The following is a 20,310-nucleotide window of genomic DNA, read 5'->3' as shown; positions in this document are numbered from 1 at the left end:
TATTATCTATTCTTTTAACAATTTAGCAAGCCATTTCATTAAATCTCTGTAATGCAGTTAACATGGTCAAAAAATTCTCAACGGAAATGTAAATATCTTGCCTAGAACACTAAATTTAAGCATCCTCATGTGCAATAATTTTGCAATAACATGGTTTACCTTCAAACTGCGATTATATCTCTGTTCTATAGTTTTTATGGGTTTTTTAAAGTTGAGTTCTTTTTCTCCTTTTTGGCTTGTTTTCAGATTTTGAAAAACAGGGATACAAAGGGAACTGTGGCAGCTGAATTCTCTTTCATGTATGTCCAGTCCAGGTGAAGCCCAGCATAATGTACTGTAATATGTCTCTTCAGTTCTCTGATACAATGACCTGTACATCCTCTAAATCCCCCACAGAATGCACAGACATAGACTGATTGAGGTGAGAATGGACTTAAGTATATATTGTTCTTTGTAGCTCTGAAGAATTGGCACTTTTGCCAAATGCAAGGCGGTGTGGATTGTAATCTATTGAGATATGAGTTCAAACTAGACCATCTTATACATCATAAGAATAACTAAAGATTTGTCTGGGCTGTTTTATTTATTTATTTGTTCACCTTTCTTCCTCAAAAAATAAAAAAAGCAAAACCAAAAAAAACTTTCTCACTATTTTTGACATTTTACAGTTCCTCTAACAAATGCAGTGATGAAAGCACCTCGGTGGTTGGAGCCTCTCGCTGCAAATGGGAGCACATGGTACATTTTCTCAGGGACAACAGCTGGCCTGGAGATGGAGGGGTGAAAGGGATTGTTGAGCATAGACACTTCCAAATCATAGTTCATAACTATTTCAACAAGATCATCATTCTAGCTTAGCCAGATGAGATGGTTTTATTTATCATAAAATAAGCAAGCTAACAAACTTGGTGGATTTTTATTTTTTTTTAATTTATTTTGGTGGCTCAGTACATCAGTAGGTCTTTTTCTATTTCATCGGACCCTCAGTGGCCAGGCTCCTCTGCCTGTGGCTGTGCTTGGCTGGAGTTCCTAGGAGACAGCCCTAAGGAAAAAATCATCCTGTATTTTCCCAAGGTACCGTACAGCTAGGGACACTGATATATATATATATATGTGTATATATATATATATATATATATATATACACACACACATACTGCTTTTTTGCCTTCAAGACAACTGTAATAAATACGTAACCAGGGGCATATTGGGATCTTAAGTGACTAAATAAAATTATGACAGCAGTGCAGTGGATCAATAAATAAATAAAGAAAAAGTGAAAATATGGCACTTTAAAAAATTTTCCAAGAGGAAAAATTGCATAGGAATGCAAGGGCTCTTAAGAGGTGCTTTCAACTATAAATAACATACAGTAAAATTGATCTGATTCTTTACACCTAATGAAGTTTTAAATGTTACTTTTATCTTAAATGTAAATGACTTTTATGACTTTGACACTGGAAATTCTGCTATCTGTTAGATACTTAGAAAAATGAATGTTTTCCCCAGCAACACTTTAGATAGAGAAACCTTTTACAGAAAACAACTACCTAAAATATTCTTTTGTGTAGATAGTTGAAAATAGAATCACTTTTCCTTCTGAGAGAATTCAGTGACCAATGCATTTACAGTTTCAACTTGCAAGTGACAAACATTACATCTATTAAATTTGTATTTTTATTTTTTTTTTACTCATGTGGTTTTTCCCTGGAAATCTAACAAAAATATTCTTTAAAATTTATTGTAAAGATTGGACTTCAATACAGAGACAATGAGTTTGGGTCCTCACAGATCAGAGCTCAAAACCTGGAGGTTAACACTGCCAAATGTTCATGGAATTGTTAAATGTAAGTGCAATAAAAACTATCAGTATTCAATTCCATTTCAAAACCATAGGAAAATGTGTCCAACTTTTTGGCATTCAAATACTGACCTACAATGAGAAGGACTGAGTTTCAAGTGTTACTCAGCTTAAGAAAAGGAATGAAAAACCAGGGCTAAGAAATCTCTGGCCAGCTTTGAAATGTGGGTGCATAGGGGAAAAGTATCTGCTTGACCAATGACCTTAGTTTTCTTTATTTACTGAAAACTGATCCTGAGATATCAACACATATTCCCAATTTTGTCGAGAACAATTTTTGGAGCCTGCATTTTATTCCTAAAGAGGCATTAAAAATGTATGTTTCTAACACTTCTGTAGCACTCAGTCAGAATGTTGTCAATGCCATCATTTCATAGTTTAGGCAAGACTTGTATGAGTTGTCAATATTTCTGTTTCAAAATCTCCTTCATTAAAAGTGGTTACAGCTATGGCAGGGGTTAGTAAGACTGGATACCAATACAATAATGTTAGGTGACAGGCAGTCAAGTGTCAAAATAGTCCATAGACGCTATTGGCTTCCATCAAAAGAAGACTGATACCAAGTTATAGCTGCGTTTTTCCATTTACCAAAAACTATTGCTCTGCAATTAATGAACAAGTTGCAATTTGGTAGAATTTATGTCTTTATATCTATATATACGTAGAGGTAATAAATCCTTGATTGTTAAGTTACTGCCACAACTCTTGTTCTTTTTGCTTGCTGGCAAACATTTAAAAATGCAAGTCAACAAGCAAACATGTCTGTGCCTTAAGAGCTGAGAGGTTTTGTACTGTGAAAAGAAAAATGAAAACTCCCTCTACTTCCTGTCCCACTGCCCCCTAACAAACATTTTTCTAATCCCCCTTCAACAACCTGTATTGCACTTCTTGGGGGAAACTGTACAAAATCCCTCATAGAATTCAAGAAAATAGATATTCTATCTGAAAAGTAACATATAAGATAACCCAACTCAGCTGACAGCCAAGCACTCCCTTCCAAATCAAATGGCTTTATATAACTGCAGTGAAAGAGCTCTAGGTAGTCTGTCTTTAAAAACTACACTGAGAAAGAAGAGATTGGGGGAGTAAAAGGTCAACATATAACTAGGAGTGAAAAATCAAAGGCAATTATAAAATGTGTAGGATATCATCATCTTTCTTAAATATTCATTTAAAGGAATTCTAGAACAGGTGTCCATAAACATCTTTACTTTTCACCCTCTGTCAAGAAGTGAGGAGAAGCATCTCTGGAGCTTTTCCAAAGCCTAGCTGTTCTTAACTAGACCTTCTGCAGCACTTTCTGAAGAATGTGTAATTGAACAGAAGTTTGTTGAAACAGTTGTGGGTTCAGTCTCGGTCTCCTCCAACTCTATGGCTCAACAGTGCAATGTGTTTACAAACTTTCCTCCAACATGTCAAATACTGGAATGTGTAGAAAACCACATTGTTAAAAATAATAATAATAATAATACAAAAATGGTTAAGCTAAAAATGTATGAAAAATATGAGTATACAAATGATATTTATTGCAAGGCATGTATTAACATGGTGGGTTTTTTTTTTCCTCCAGTCACATAGAACTTGAAAGCAGCAAAGCTTCTGTCTCCCATATGTGTAACAGAAGCATTTATGCTTATGTCCACTTTTTGTCTGTATTGAGTAAGAAGATGTGATTTGGTCTGCAGCTTGCCAAAGCCATTAGCTGCTTGTGTAATTCTGGGAGGTTGTCAAAGCAGTTTTGGTCTTTACTGAGGATTCTTTAAGACAACTGCTCTGTTTGAAGTTCTTCGCTGGTTTGAAGTGCTACAACAGACTGGTGGATTTGCGGACAGATTTCGGGCAAGATATAAATTGGTAAGATAAGTGCAGCCTCCCATGGGACTCTGCACACTGAACATTGTCACAATCACTATTGTGGGCTGCATCTCTACAGGCTTGTCTGCAGGAATGCAGTAGTACTTTTGGCTGTGCCTGGAAAACATAAACAAGCATTTCTTCTACTAAGGATTGTATTTAGCAGCAGACATTTGATTTGCTGCAGAATGACTGAACAGGTAAATTATTGATATATTGATATATATATTGATATATTTAACAATCAGATTTTGTTATATGCTGAACTCCTAATATCAGAATTAGAATATTGGGCATGTGTCCTTGCTTCCACAAAGACACTTTTATATATATTTATGTGTCTGGTTCCACTTTCCAAATTCAGCAGTAAGTTGTCTCTATTTCTTTAATAAAATTAGTGATTTTATTTTGATTTTACTACTTTTTACTCACTTAACACTGCTACTGTATGCTGATAAGCTCAGATTTTGGAGATACAAAATGCTGATATGTATATACTCCTGAGCATATATTCTCTTTTCATGCCATAGCGTAGTCTTCGTTAAGGCTTCAGTTAAAAAACATGATATATATTTTCATGATCAGGAGGTAAGGCAAAGAACTCGGTACAGCTTGGAAGTTAAAAGATCTTTGCAATTAAAAAATAAATAATCTATGTTAATATAGATAAATTTATGAAAAATACATAGATTGCTCCAGAAGTAACGCCTCGTCTTTATTTCCACAGAAACTACAACAGCTACAAAAAGTTCTTTTTCAATGTAGTCACCACCACTAGATGTGCGTTTTCACCAGCGATAATTCAGCAGGAGCCTTAATGCAGTGCTCATAGAAGTCTGCATCAATTGAGGTGACCCTCTGTTTCACAGCTGCTGTGATGGTGTGGTTGCGAAGAAAATGTTGTCTATGCAGTCCATCTTTCATCAGCCCAAACAGATGGAAGTCAGAAGATGCTAAATCAGGTCTATATGCTGGATGTGGTTGGGCAGTCAGCAAAGATTGGCAGTGTGCTCCATGGTCTTCAAACAGGTATGGTCTTTGCAGTTATTGTGTTGCAAGAGAGAAGTTGTCTTCTTCTCTGGCCTAACAATGGAAGTTTGAGCATTCAGCTTAGTCAGCATCATCATGCAGTTGTCAGAGTTAAGGGCTATTCTGGGTTTCAGGAAATCTGGAAGGGTCTTACCTATCCCAAAATACTTGAACTTTTCCTTCAATGGGGATTTTACGTTTTGCTACTCTGTGGACTGCTGTTCTGGCTCCAGCTCATAGTGATGACACCATGTCTCATTATCAATAATGATGTGATTCAGGAAACTGTCACCTTTAACGTCCTTCTGTTTTTTCTGTTCCTGTGTGAACATTCATGGGACCCATATGGTGCAAACTTTGTGATATTCCAACATTGCTACCATGATTTTAATGCATTGAAGCCAATATTCAGTTCTGTACACAGTTCTCTGGTCATAATCTGCTGATTCATGTGGATGAGCTGACTGAGACACTCTTTGTTTTGTGGTGCGACAGTTGTGCATGGCCACCCAGAACACAGCACGTAGTTCATGTTGCTACCACCTTTGCTGAAATGCACCCCTCATCTCCTCACTGTTCTCACATCCACTGTTAGGTCTCCATAAACATTCAGCAAATGACAACAAATGTCAATGTGTGCAGTTTTTTTTCTCATGGAGGAATTTGGTGACTCCTTCATCTGCACTTCCATCTCAGGCACCATTTTGTTAGACTACCCCTCTGCTGTCATCTGTAATGCAGCAACATGTAATGGAATATTGGTGGGAAAGCTCAGCCTCTACTGCCACCAACTTCTGCTTCTCATATTGTGGCCAAACACAATAAAATAGGAGGCAATACCTTTGGAGCAGTCCCCATATACTGAAAATGTTCCAGTGAATTGAAGTACAGTTGTACGATGTAATGCCATAGTTATTAAAAAAATGAAAAATATAAAAAAAATCCCCCTGAAATTAGACAAAACCTATGTGGGTACATAGGATGGCCTCTGTAGGAATCTAGCATTGCCATCAAACTCCTCAGCCTTCCTGTACTTAGAAGATGGGTGGAGTTGGGAAGATGCACAGAGGCAGTCTTCCTAAACAGCTTACTTCCTCCCAGTCATGCAGATCTGGTGTGCGACTGGTCTGCTGGCAATGGAATTGAAAATAGGAGAGATAAGATGCGAGTTGCTGGTTTTACAAATGAAGAATGAAATTGGATGCATTTTGCCACTTTGCAATCAGCCATTATGTATATGTTTAGCTTGAAAAACTAATCTGGTAGTTTTCAGATCCAATCATATTAATGAAGTAGTAGAATTACTTGTGTGATGCTGTACTACAGTCAATTTAGTAAATAGATATGAAGGAAAATAAAATACGTAAATTTTTATAATACTTTTATAATTCTACAGGAATTAAACCAGTAAAAAATGTAGATTGAACTTTGTTTTAATTGGTTTATGTTTAAAGATTCTTTGATCAGCGATAACAGTAATATATATTAACATGTTGCATTTTAAAGTGACGCTGCCTTTCATTAATCAAGTGTCTGTATGGTTGATTAATTTGAACAAGGTTTAAATTGCTATGAAAATTTATCATTCATAGCCATGATCTCCATTTACATATATGTTAATTATTGTAAATGTAATCTTTTTCTGAATCCTCTGGGCTGCATACTAAAAAGACACAGTGATCACAGTGAGTGACTACTTTTCTATTACAAAGTGAACTCTTACCAGTATTTGCTAAAGTCTGCTTCAGTTGTCAAAGATACACTCAAAACATTAAAACACTTTATGCGAAAGGCAAGTTCAAATACTATGGATGCTATTTCCTTTTCAAATTATTTCTTTATTCAATGGCTGGAACACTTAAGAAGAAGAAACTAACTGCACAACTAAGTCCTGTCTCTACAGGCTGAAAGAAATGCTTCCCTTCTTACTCTTAGACTTTCTCCATATGAACTACATTATTAATAATCAGGAAAAAGATTTTTTCCGTGTGTCCTTTGAAAAGAGCATCTTGAAGAAGTTACTAAGTCAATGGATCCATTTGTATTACAAGTAGAATGAGTTAAGTTGTAAGACAGACATCTCTGAGGTTTATAGCCTCTTAACATGACAAAGAAGAAAATATCTGTCCAGCGGCTGTAAAACAGCCATATTAGAGTTCCTCACACACACCACACCGATGCATGTGGTTAATGCAAATAAGCACACTTGCTGTACTTTCTTCTAGCTCTCCAGCTCAAGAAGATGACAGTCATTTGTCTGAAACTTATTACATTTGATGTAGTCCAGAGTTTTATCAAGGTTTAAAGAGGGAGATGTTTCACAGAACGTTTCCCCCAGTGTTAGAGAAAAGACGTTGGCAGGAAATGGATTTCAGATACAGAGCATAAAGTATCTCTCTTTCAACAAACAACTATTATAGCTTTTATTAAAAAATGCATTTCAATAGAAACTAATTACTGTCCATTAAATTACAGTTTGAGCCTGATATTGCTATTAATTACTTTTTTTGCCCATTCACGAGAACGGGCATTTCTTCTTTTTGTGCATGTGTGTGGATTTCCTTGAAACATTCTGACAAATTTTATTCAGAAATTACTTAAAATAAATCATAATTGCAAGCAGATAAGTGCTAGGGCCTCCAGACCCTGTTCCAGGAAATATATCAGCATATGTTTATATTCATCTTTGTTAAAACAGTATCTTTTCACTTACTTATCTTCAGTGTATGGCCTGGTATCATCTTCTAGAGGGTGTTAAATTGTTCCTTACACTTTTTAATTTATTTCCCACGTGTTTCTGTTATTTTAACATTTTTAAAATTAATCTTATATTACATATTCAAGAAAGGGATTGTTTCTAGATGCAAGTTAAAAGGTTTCTTTATTTCTGTAATTTTTAAAATAATAATTTTCCATTCAAATGCTTAGCATTTACATAATATATTCACTTCAGGACCTACCTCATTTCTTAGTCACAACTTAATGCAATTAAAATGCCTATATAGAAACCTTTGCAAGCATAGCACCTTTATACTACCTGACTGAGCAGTTTTGAAGGTACTTAATTTGCAGTTTTATTTCGGACAATCTCATAATGAAAATACAGTGGTTTGTGTCCCAGTTCCGTAAATGGATGAGACACGTTTGTGAAAATCATGCAAACCTTTTGACATGACCATGCATAGATTTGGGAATGCGTTGTTGCAATTATGTACATCTTTATGTATTGGTTTAGTAAAACATCTTTGCAATTGTTTGGGTGAAGAGAGCAGAAAAATGTTGCCTTCTTCCACTATAGCTTTGGTGGATATCAGATCCTTGAATCCTGTGGCAGATTGTCTGAAATTTATGGTTATTTAAATTGCTTTTTTCTCCCATAAATCTGAAATATGCATGGAATTCACACTGTGAAGAGATTTTGGCATTAATTGATTGAAGCTGCATAGCTGCAATGGTACCATGAATGTAGATATGATACTATGAGCTATATGGTTTATTTACATATATGCACGCTTATACAGAGAGTTTGCTATCAGAGTTGAAGCGTTGATAACAAAATTCTATAACTTAATCCCAGGCTGAATTACTGTGCGACAGGAATTCTGTCTGCACTATTTGCATGTCTCTTTCTGACAAAACTGGGAAATTAAAACATAGAAAATATAAAAATGTTCAGCTCTGAGTTCGAAGATTTGAGGACAGCACTGAAAAATGAAAAGAATTCTGAAAAAAGTTCATAATTAATTTCAAATGTTTCAAACCTACTTCATCATGAGGAACGTAGTAAAGTTTTCCAGGCATATACATGGTGGTTTGTTCACAGTGTAAGAATCCGGGTACGCCAAAGAATATTGTTAGGGCTCAGGTATAAAGCAAACAAAGTACATATTATTACTTTTTCATAAAAGAGTTGGTATCACAACTCACTACTATGGAATGTTAGAGAGGCCAAAAATACAGAAAAGTCAATGATAATCAGATAAATTCATAGAAAGTAAAATGTCACAGAATTTGTTAGAAATCTTTGGGATTTATTTATTTATTTATTTATTTATTTATTTATTTATTGGTTAGTGATGCCTTTACATAGGTATTTATAGTCTTGGAGGGCATGCTGGATTACTGAGTTAACTTATCCATTGGTTCCTCTGTAGTTGCTAGCCATGAATTTTATTTTACCAATTTGGGAATTGGTAATCACAGCCTGAAGCTCTGATTAATCAGCTGAGGCAAGTACCAGGTCAGCTCTGGGAGCACAGGTGAGAGTAATTAAGCTGTGCTCCTGGAAGGGGTGGAGCTTGACTCCACTTCCTCTAGACCTCATTTAAGGCCTGACCACCACTAAGGCAGCATCTCTAGGAGATCGCTCCCCAGTGGAGATTGCTTCAGCATTTCCCAGCGAAGGCATCCATGTCAGTGAGTTTTTCCTCATAAATAACCTTTTGAATATATGTTACCATCTTTGTATCATTCTACCTTACATATACATATGCACTAAAAGAAGAATTGCATTAGCATGCATTGATTTAATGAACCTGTATGTTAGTAATTCATAGCTAGACAATTCTACCGCTTCTTTCAGCACCTAGATAAAATGGCAGTCATCATAGGGGTGAGAATGGGACATTAGTTCTCATTTGGGAGGAGAAACCTCCCACTGCCTAACTTGATATTTTCTTCAATAACTTTCTTCTTGATCTTCAAAACAAAAGCCTCCCATGCCTGTGACCAGTGGAGTTTCCCTCATTCCCAGGATGATCTCTGTTTGAAGCCCAAGTCCAGCCTCACTCCATCAAGCTTTATGGCCTCCTAAGGCTTTGCAAGAAAGGATCCCAGATGGTGATCTGTTTGTTGCTATGGTTAGCAGGAGGCTTCCCATGGCATCAAGACCTTCCACATGAGAAATTCCACCAGCATTGACTATTGGGTATGGCCAGAATTTCATCCCAGCTTTCTAAATAGAATGACCAGAAATAGTTTAGAGGAGACTTGCAGGTATCTAATATAAATCTTCATTGTATCAGGATGACAGGAGCACTTCTGCATGCATCTCCCAGAGGAAATCCAAAGGGCAGAATGTGAGCTGTAAGATCTCTAAAATAAGGAACATTCTTTTCCTTCTTTCTGGAGCAGCAGAGGATATTACCTATGAAAGGAAAGGAATCACCCAAGGTCCCATTTTCAACATCTGGTCACCTTTAGTCAGGCTAGTAATAGCTGTGGCTGCTGTGTTTTGTGGGACCTCTCCTGCTGCCTGTCTCCTCTGACAGGAGATCTGGATGTGACTTCAGGGGCTGTTGGTGCCCAGGACCAAACTGGAGCCACATCATGCTCAGCGCCGAGGACTCACAACAGTGGAGCTGGTGTTCTTCTTATGTAAGTAAGAGCTAAAGGACAGGGGACCTTTCGTTATTTGAAACACAGCATTTGGAAAATCAAATTTAAGCGATGAAAGATACTTATTCTTATGAAGTTGATTATTTTAGTTGAAACTTTATAGTATATAGGACCAAAATGATATCAGACTTGAAAAACTTTGTCACTTGGTTGAAATCTGTTTCGAAAGAAATGAGATAGTGGTTTCTAATTGAAAGCATCAGTGTTACCTGTAGGAATGTCTAACTGTCAGTTTTGCTGGCATCTATGTATATGTGTGTGTGTGTAGGTTTTAGCATATATGCAATGTGTCCAGATTGATACATCTCCAGTTAATAGAAAGGATATAAAAATTCACTGAATGTTTAAAAACAAAGTCTGGTTAATAGTTCTTCTTTCTTAGTTTCTAATGGCAACAGTGTTGACATATATTTCAACAAACGATGCCATTTCAAAAAATATAATTATTTTTTTCCTACAAACAGAAGCTTTAGGAATATCCCACCTAATTGCAATATTAAGGTCAGTGAGCCCAGAACATGAGTATTTTAGAATAGTTTGTGGAGAAATATTTAGCCTTGTAGTGACAGTAGAGACTGTGCAAAGATAAGCCTTGTCTCAACTTACCTTGACCAAGTTGAACTGCATGTTTGTTCTCTAATAGAAATCTTTCTCCACAAAAAATACCACCTCACAATCAGGTTGCAATTTATCTACATAGAATATATTGCATAAATATCAGCTCCAGTAACTTTTTTATTCATACAAACACACAGCAAAATGGTCCTGTTCCAGTGAGCCCACAGACCATGAACAGTAGGTAGAGACTGGACGTATCTGTGGGAATACAAAGGTGCAAGGGTAACAGTATGACAGGCAGCCACCTAAACTCAGTGGTTGGCATGTGGACATGATGCCGTGGAAAGCTGAGGTTTACAGAAACATTGGCAAGCAAAATCTAGGGGAGCTCAATGGCATTTTCAGCCAACTGTAATTGATTAGAAAGGTCGCTTAGATATACAGAAGCAGGATCTGTGACAGAAGTAAGCACTGAAAGAGGGGTTACCAATCTAGGAGGTAGAGAGAAGTCCAGAGCAAGGTAGTAGAGCAGTGATACTTGCAAAGAAGCAGTACTTGAGTTTGTGATCCACTAGTCTTCTCCACACAAGAAAGGTTTGGAAAGGAGTGAGTGGGAGTGGGTATCAAATCCTGTGGGAACCATACAGGAAATTGTAAGGAAAAAAAAAAATAAAATGAATAGAACAGGTCTGTAGAAGATGCATGAGTTGTGGAAAAAGAGGAGGAGGACCATTTTGAAATCTGTGGGACCATTAAATACTTAAACAGATGATGGAAAACAAGAGTAGTGAGGATAGGACCATGTTCACCTCCTGAACTTACTGTTTCTATTTTCTGAATTCTCCAGAGGTGTCTTTGAGTGGACTTGGACTACCCAAGAAGTACTCTACTAAGACATTTATTATGTTAAAAGTGTATTCTTTTTAGTTTTCTCTTTTTATAATAGAATCTGCTCTAGCTGGGATAGGAGATTGAGGCTTGTTATTAGATCTAAACACAATAAACCCAAACAAGGTAATCTGTTTAAGTTTCTTCTTATTACACAGTAAAAGAAAATCTATTGTCCAGATTCTAGATAATCCATGTAACATTTAAATAGGCATTACTTTCAAAACCATTTCTTTATTTTAATAGAAAAGGACATTGCTGTGTTTAAATCTGAGTAAACTTCTTTGTTTCTCTCTGTTAATGATCACCTCAAACATTCCCTTTATCAATTTGTTTTTCCTAGAGAAAAAAAAATCTCAGCAACTGAAGGCTAGTAGAAAAATTCCATATTTCAGCCCTCTAAAGCCTAATTTCTCCTCTTGAAGGGTAATAGTCTCAAATTTCTAATACAACCTAAAAATTGGATTGCTTTGGCCTTGTCCCAGACCATAAAAGAGTTATCATCTGAATTAGGGTGCAACCACGCTATACCCATGCACCAGCCCTATTGAATTTGGCTGGGGGAGGGGTGCAGTTCTGTCATGCTGAGCAGCTGCAAAATTGGACCTTCACAATAGAAATTAATCTGGTAGGCAGCCAGGAAGAACAAATATCAGGAGCTGGGTTTCTCCACAGTTTCGGACCCACAATCACACAAAGCTTCACCCCTACATCTGCTTTGCTTGCTTGACTTCTGCATGTGTGAGAGCCTGCCCTCCAATCCCTTCAGCAAGAATCTTCTGTATTTCAGCACCCTGCCCGCATACAAGAATGATGGAGTCAGCATGCAGAGCGGAGGCAGGCATGCATGAACACCAAAACAAAGCCGGTTTGGTCTAGTTTTAGGCCAGATCACTTTGAGAGTATCCTTTCAGTAAGGAGTTATGGGCTTTCAGATTTTTATTCAGATTAGCTTTTCTTACTAGCATTAATAGAGAATCACTTTGCTGCTGGTATTTCGTTTTTTCCCCGTATACCCAAATTTTGCTAAGAATAATACTGTCCTCCTCCTTCCCAATATAATAAAATCTCCATACATTCTCCAACCCTACTTTACATATTTTTCTCTTCTAGGACATCTGTACTCTGCATACTTTTGCATTCTCCCTTCACCCTTTCTTCTCAGCTGCTCTATGTTTTTATGTCTCTCAGGAGGGGTTAATTCTTTACAGCTGCGTCCTGCTTGCCAGGAGTCTCACATGTGCAAATTATTAATCTTTTCTATTGCTACAGTAACTCCCAAGGCTTTAAACACCCCCTACCTAAAACTGGCCCTTTTCCAAAAAAACTTTCATATTCCTCTCTAAAAGATAATTTGGTCCCCTGCAGGGCTTGCACTCTTATTTAGCACAATTGCCTAAGTAGAGTTCCTTATTTCCACATAATAATTTACAAATTGGAATTTAATTTAGAAATTTAAACCTCAGAGTACTGAATTTCTCTGGTTGTTATACAATTGATATGTTAGTTTGTTCTCTTTTTATTTTTTTTTCTTTTGACACTGTTTTCTTTTGTTTTGCTTTTGAATAATGCGTGTAGTTTAGCGATTGTAATGATAATGATGTGAAATGCAATTTGTAATGTCAGCTGATGTAGCTAGGCTTCCTTTCCTTGAAATACAGAAGCTGATTCTTAAGTATTGAATGACTTAACTGAGTTGGTACAGGATGTCTTGGATGTCTGTTTAATAGGAGGTTTAAGTTCTTAATAATTATTTAACCTGCTCTTTTTTTTTTTTTTTTAAAAAAAAAAACTTGGGATATTGATTCAATACAGAGTGTCCCTGTCTTGGATCAGCAGTCAGTTATGAACTTATAAATGCACGTAGTGTGTAAAGCTCAATATATACAAATCTATGTACATATATGAATGCATCCACTCCTATGTGCACACACATAGCTATGTCTATAGGCATAGTCACACACATTGTTTTAGTCTGGGATGACTGATGAGCTGGCATATTTTTCTATCCTCTGTCTCTCTCTTTCTGATATGTTGTCCTGATTTCATATATATTTCTCAGCTACTGATTGGATATCATTATGGTACTTTCAAGCTTCCCAATAAATAATTTATTTTGAAAGTTAGATATGTCATAATAAAGCATTAAGACACTCCAGGCAGTGCATTCCTGGTTGATTATATGCTTCCAGTGGTATTATAAGGCACAGGCAAAGGACTGAGTGATTTTAAACACCTGACAAGTGCAATAATCCCCAAGAACTGCATGGCCTGGAGCATCTTACTGCTGTTATGAAACAGAATTTATAAATAAAAATAAGAAGAACAGCCAAACCTATTTATTTATTGGGCATTATGACACTAGCGTGACATCACCAAGAACCAATCAGTAATTTTGATTTAACTTGACTTCTAACAGTCATTTACTAATGTGAACTATAAAACCAAATACTTCTCAAAAATATTAAACAGTTTTGAGGTTTATGTGTGCAAAGGAAATTTAAAGGTAGGTTAGTTGCAATTCAGACATATGATCTGTTTAATATATACAGAAAGAAGTCTCCCTGTAGGCCAATTAAAAAACCTTCCAAACAATGTTGACTATTAATTCACATAGTATTTATAACTTAAGTAAGTTAAATTTTAACATCTCAGGTAATAGCTCTGTAAGAATAAGAATGAGATTCCCCTACAATAAAAACCTGGTACGAATTGCATTTTCTCATCTGAAGAAATTGTAAACAAACACTTTAACAGCGAAGAGGTTATGGGCAATGTAAGAATGTTGTTTGTAGATTATTTTCTAATTAAGAGTAAAATTCCTGGGTAAAGAAGTCTGGCTCTGAAAGCCATAATATATATAGCTTGTAAAACTGGAGCTGCAGCATGTAGTGATAGCATCAAAGTGGAGTTAAACAAATATTTTGCTAATGAACAAATGCAAAGAAGTGGTGTTTCTGTGGTTTGGTTGGTTTTTTGTTTTTTTTTTTGGTTTTTCATTTGTTTTGTTTTTGTTTTTCTTCTGGTACACATACAAATGTCATGGTTAACATATTTAGCTGCTGGACATTAAAAAATCTTCCCTCCAATTCACAACATGAGACTCAGCATAATCAAGAGCTGTTATAATCTTGTGCGTAAGCACAAGCTCTAATGACTTCTCTCTTTGTCCCTGTTGCAGGGAAAATGTGTTCAAGTCATGCAAACCATTCTTAACAAGAATGTGGGATAGCAGTGGCAGGGGTAAAGCAACGGGAAAGGTTCCAAAGCTGTTATGCTGCAAATAGCATACATACTGAGGTAAGTTAAATTATTGAGCAATTGGTCACTACTGGGCAGAGATTTTTCAGACTGGCTTTACCTCATAATAGTCCAGAATGGCTGAGATTGGTGGAGACCTCTGAAGGTTATCTAGACCACCTTTTGCTAAAGCAGGGTTACTTATAGCATATTGCCAGAGTATTAAGTAAATGACATGTTGATAAACAGCACTGAATTCATTCAGGCAATGCACTGTTGTAGCCTGTGATCTGAGAACACAGGAACTACCAAGCCAGAGCAGATCAGAGGTCATGATGGCCAAGTAGCATGGCTCTGCATGTAGCCAGCACCAAATGCTTCAGGGGAAAGAGTAGCACCTCTGTATGGAGTAGTTTTCCCATGAGGATTGGTCGCTTCACAACTCTGCCATTTCTGATGTGTGTCTTGTACTATGAAGCATTGAGAGTGTTCATCGACTTGGGATTATTTATTTATTTATTTTTCAACGCAACTATTTATTGGTGGAAGATTATCAGAGAATATTTTTTTTTTAGCCCGGTTTACAGTTTTTCTCCCAGACAACTGCCTTTATGGCTTGAATTCATCAGAAGAATCTTATCTTCCACTAAAAAATAAAGTTATCAATTCTTAAAACCTTGTAAAACCTATTGTAAGTGTACTCTATTTTTGCTCCACTTATATGCTGTGATGCAATATAGAACCAAACAAAATTAATGGGCTACAGTGGATATTCCTATCAGTTCTCTTTGTCACAATTGATAAAATAACAGAAATATATATTAAAAAAATACTGATAACACAGAGAGGTTCAGAGAATCTCGTTCCCATGGAAATTCCATATTCTGCATAAAGATGTCTCGTGTTTAGAGCCTGATTCATTAGCAGTCCATGGGCAAAGATGAGATATTTAATCCATCGTTCCATAATAGTGAATCATCGTCTGAATTTAAAATTCAAGTGGGTAGAAGGCTTTTTGCATTATTATACCCTGTTCAGCATTGGTGCTCCTATGTCATATAAAGATGTTCCTATCTCTAATTGTACAGGGCTGTTTTAGAGTGGCTATGTTAGTGTTGTACCATTATATTAGTGTTTCCCCCATACATGCATGCACACCCCCCACCCCCAGTCTTCTTATCTTGTTCCAGCCAATATCATCCAATTAATTGCTTCACATGCTACATTCTTCCTAATGAGGGTGGGCAACAAGGACAGTATGCTGGCAAGCTTTTCTGCTCTGAATGGAAAGTCCGTCACTGCTGCAGAGTTACCCGTTCAGTTATGTGAAATAATCCCTGGCTCTTGTTCTACCCTTCCCTTGGGGTACCTGCTCCACTGAATGACCCCATCGTGCTTGGTGCATTGAGATTTTGAAACTAGCTGCTAACTACTGTGGATGCATTTCCTGACCTTACTGGTGGGAATTGAACCAAAGTCTCTCAAGTGCTGTAGGATCTAATTAATATGCATCTTATTCCAGGAAAGACTCATTACTTTATAGATATTTATATAAGGAGTATGTCTTCCATAGTGGTTAATAACTATGAATAAAGTTTCATTTCTGATAGAGGAATAAAGCTTCTGTTTAGATATGGATTTTTATTTAAAAAAATGATGAAGTATGACTATGATAATCAGGGGAAAATTCCAAATGGTCACTCAAAGTTTTTTTCCTTGCCTTGAGTGTTAGCTGGTAGCTGCTCTCCTTCCTCATCTACAATTTGACAGGGAAGGGAGGGCTGGGGGGGAGGGAATTAATTTAAGAATTAATTCAAAACAGTAGCATTGTATCATAACACACATGCAGGCATACGTGCACAAATGTGCTTGTATTTCTCTGGCACACTGTGAGGATAAGTGTCAAAATGCATGTAAGAAGCACCAGAGGGCTGAATGGTCAGATATTACAGTCAGTGCTAGCAAAACTACCTGGTTTATAGCTTTATGTTATCTGCTCTCAGCTATCAGAAAGTTATAGCTACATGCTATGTTTGTTGTCTCCTACAGTTCTTTACTGGGAGAGGCAGTGAATAACGGCTGCCCTGGGAATCAATGCCCTTTCACTTTCTTCTGGCTCTCGTGATTAGGCTCTTCCATTGTCTCCTAGTTGTCTTTTTTCAAGTTGAGGTGTCCTGGAATACTCAGTTGTTCCACGTATAGATGTACATCAGCCTACTTGGCCTTTTCTATTTTGGCTATAACCTTTTAGAAACCAGACCATATTTGCAGAAGCATTCAAAATGCAGATGAATCATTGCTTTATTCAAAGGCATACTGTTGGTTTCTGGTTTGTCACTATTCCTTCCTAAAAATTCATGTAACTTTATTTGCTGCTTTGACTGATAATGGGTACTGACCTAATTCTTCCTCGGGTCTAGCATGTATTCTTATTGCTGAATCACAATTATTAGTACAGAAAATATTAACTCATATTTGAAGTTGAGAGTTTTTCTTATAAGTCTTTGTTCATTCATACTGAATTTCATCTATCTATAGATGAAATTCTGTTTCATTTTATCTATAGTTCATCAGCTATGCAGCTTCATAAGGTTCCATTGCAAATCTTGTCCATCAGCCTTTTTCCTACGCACACTGTATTTTGTAAATGCAGAATTGTTCTTGCACATGCATATGTAGTATAAAAGGTATTTAAAGAAAATACTACATGCATTGTTCTTGTGTGCTTCTTTTTCTTATGTCAAACCACTTTAAGCCAGGGCTAGCTACAGCCTATGCTTTACAGATAAGAAACTGGGGGATGATTTGACCACAATCCCTTCATAGTCAGTGGAAGGCCTTTCTTTCCATGGCCAGCCAGAATCCATTCTAGTGGCTAGGTGTCACTTGTCATTTTCATTTCAGAATTATGTGTTTGTTTAAAGAGCAGTTTGCAGTATTTGCTGTATGCAAGTACTGTTTCAACCTTCTCTGTAATATTTATCTCTAGCACTCGCAGTCATTTTGATTAGTTTAGGTTGACAGCACTCATTTAATAATAACAAATTAGGGATCATCCTGGGAGTATAACAAAAGTCCATCTGTGGAAAAATGGGAGAATTTCACCCCTTAGGATGTTAAGCATTGATTAGATCTCATTACAGAGTGCCTTAAGTGAAATGATTCAGAACTCTGCATTTCTGTTTTCCATACCCTGAAATGTTGTGTCACAAAACAGTAGATTGTGACTCGTGGAGTGACTAGTACTCCCTTTACATAGAGTGAAGCCTTAAAGGGACACAATATTTGAGTTTTATTTCTATCTCTAGTGCTAGACACTCCTAGTTATCAGCAGACTTATACATAGCAGTGTGGTTTGCTTTCCCCCATCATAGCCTTTACAATAATTCATAGAGGGCTTCAGTTTTCAGTGTTGTCACTTTGGCACCTTTTGCTGAGTACTAAATTCACCTTAAAAAAACATGTCTACACATTAAGAGTTCTATTCATGAATGACTAACACCTCATTTGCACTTGAATTTCATTCAGGTTAAATGGAAACATTGTGCAATGCTGTGGAATTTACACAAATTTGATATCCTTGAATACAGATTGCTGGTAATGAAACTGACACTTTGTTGTGCATATTAAAGATGCCCAGAAGCCAAAAAAAGGATAGAGAATAAGAGAAATAAAGGATCAGAGCTGGCCTGAATGAGCAAAGTGCCCTTACAGAGGAGTGGGAAAGGGAAAGAGGAAATAAAAACAATTTTGTAATGTGTAGGTGTTCCCCGCAGCTCAGCCCCAGGAGCAAATAAAGCTTGGGCTTTTGATGCTTGCTGTTTCTGCTTGGAAACCTAGGGTTTTCACCTACCTGGTAGTGACATTTGAGTGGGAATCTGCACTCATCTAAACTGAGTCTCCCACTTCTCATTTCAATTTTGTATTCCCATGAATCTCAGGCAATTGTTGGAACAGTTTTCTTGCACCAATATTTCTAATCGCATGTCTTAAGGTGTTGGCTTGTGTTTTTTTGTTGTAGGGGGAAGAACGTTCGCAAGGCTAGGATTTGGAATTTGACCCAAAAACTAGCGTTACTTTTTTTTGTCATTCAAGTATTTGAAGCATTGCAGCTTTTCCACTGAAAATGCTAACCATGGGAACCACTGTGCTCGGCCTTTTGCATGAGATGGTCCTCTTATTCCCTGATTCCTACGATGCCAGACCCAGTGGCTCACCAATCTATGACCTGGACACACAGGTGAGACAGTAATATAAATATTGATAATCTTGTTATAGAATTTCAGCAGAGTTGTTAACAGGTTCATTTGATCTGGATGAGATTAGTTTAGGAAATACTTTAAAATCCCATCATTATGTTCCACACAACCATATATAAGTCTCTTGTCAATAGACTGTAGATAGTGCAAGCTTGACTGCTTTCAAGAATGGAGCAGCCCACTCCTCAGGAATTCAAAGTCAGTAGTGATCTTATGCTTGAGCTACAGTAGCTCTGTCCAGTGGCACCTATTTACATGCCCCAATGTACTTATGGGTAAGCAGAGAGAGATCCTGGCTAAAAATAAAGAAAATAAAGATGTTTCCCGTAATACTAAATCTTATTCAGACTGCTGATCATAAGGAGCTGAAATCACTCTTAAAAGAGCTAGTCATTGGTGATTATTCTTCACATTGGACTTTCATCCCAGAAATTAGTGCATTATTTGCTTTCATGGGTACAAATATAAACTAATAGAGGGGAAATCATGGAAATGGGTAAGCATTCTTTACTACCCTGAATCTTTATCGCCCATCTTTGCTTTACACAAGGTTTTGCTTTTTTTCCCACAATGCATCCAGTTTTCTCTCTCTTCACCAAGTAACACATCTGAGAATTATTATGTAATGAAAAAAAAGAATCTGCTATTTGAGTACCAAGTCACAATAGATAAAACTTGGGCTTTTTTGTAAGTATAAGGTACAGGTAGTTTCTCTACTTGTTAGCAGTCAATGTTGTAAGTTTAAGGGCTATAAATAATTATGCATAAGAAATCCTCCTTTATTCTTTTTGTTTGTTTGTTTGTTTTTGTTTTGTTTGTTTGTTTAAATTTTCTTGCAGAAAGTGATTTGGGTTGCAGTGTTAATTTCAAGAGGTCTGCTTGGAAAAATAAATCTGAAAAAATAGTGCAAATCATTATTGCAAATTCATATAAGCAAGAGTTGTGTTGGGAAGTCTGTATGCTGTAAATACAGTAATACCAAAGAGGGTTGTACTCTGTGCAGGAAACATATCAGGCACATAATCCTGTTTTTCTTTTGAAGTTCCTTCTCCGGGAATATTAAAGAAATAGCCTGTAAACTATTGAATACACCATGCACTGCTGAGCAGCACCCTATAAGGAAAACAAGCATTAAGGAATTTAGACAGGACCATGGAAATCTCTACAAATTGCTTTCTAAATAACCCTGGAACTATTGGCTTAGATACATTAAACACAGAAAGG

General features: G+C 36.7%; 1 long non-coding RNA gene across 1 annotated transcript; it reads left to right on the top strand.

Annotated features, from left to right (window-relative positions):
- The first annotated feature begins 591 nt into the window (after positions 1–591).
- Positions 592–6,105, top strand: LOC107316888. Its single transcript, XR_004308081.1, has 4 exons — positions 592–1,074; positions 3,432–3,715; positions 3,795–3,915; positions 4,443–6,105. It is a non-coding gene; the product is annotated as an uncharacterized LOC107316888 (long non-coding RNA).
- Positions 6,106–20,310: the final 14,205 nt, after the last annotated feature.

The sequence above is a fragment of the Coturnix japonica genome, chromosome 7 (assembly GCF_001577835.2).
Source record: "Coturnix japonica isolate 7356 chromosome 7, Coturnix japonica 2.1, whole genome shotgun sequence".
NCBI lineage: Eukaryota > Metazoa > Chordata > Aves > Galliformes > Phasianidae > Coturnix > Coturnix japonica.
Note: the sequence above shows the minus strand (reverse complement) of the source record. Positions and strands in the feature narration are given on the sequence as shown.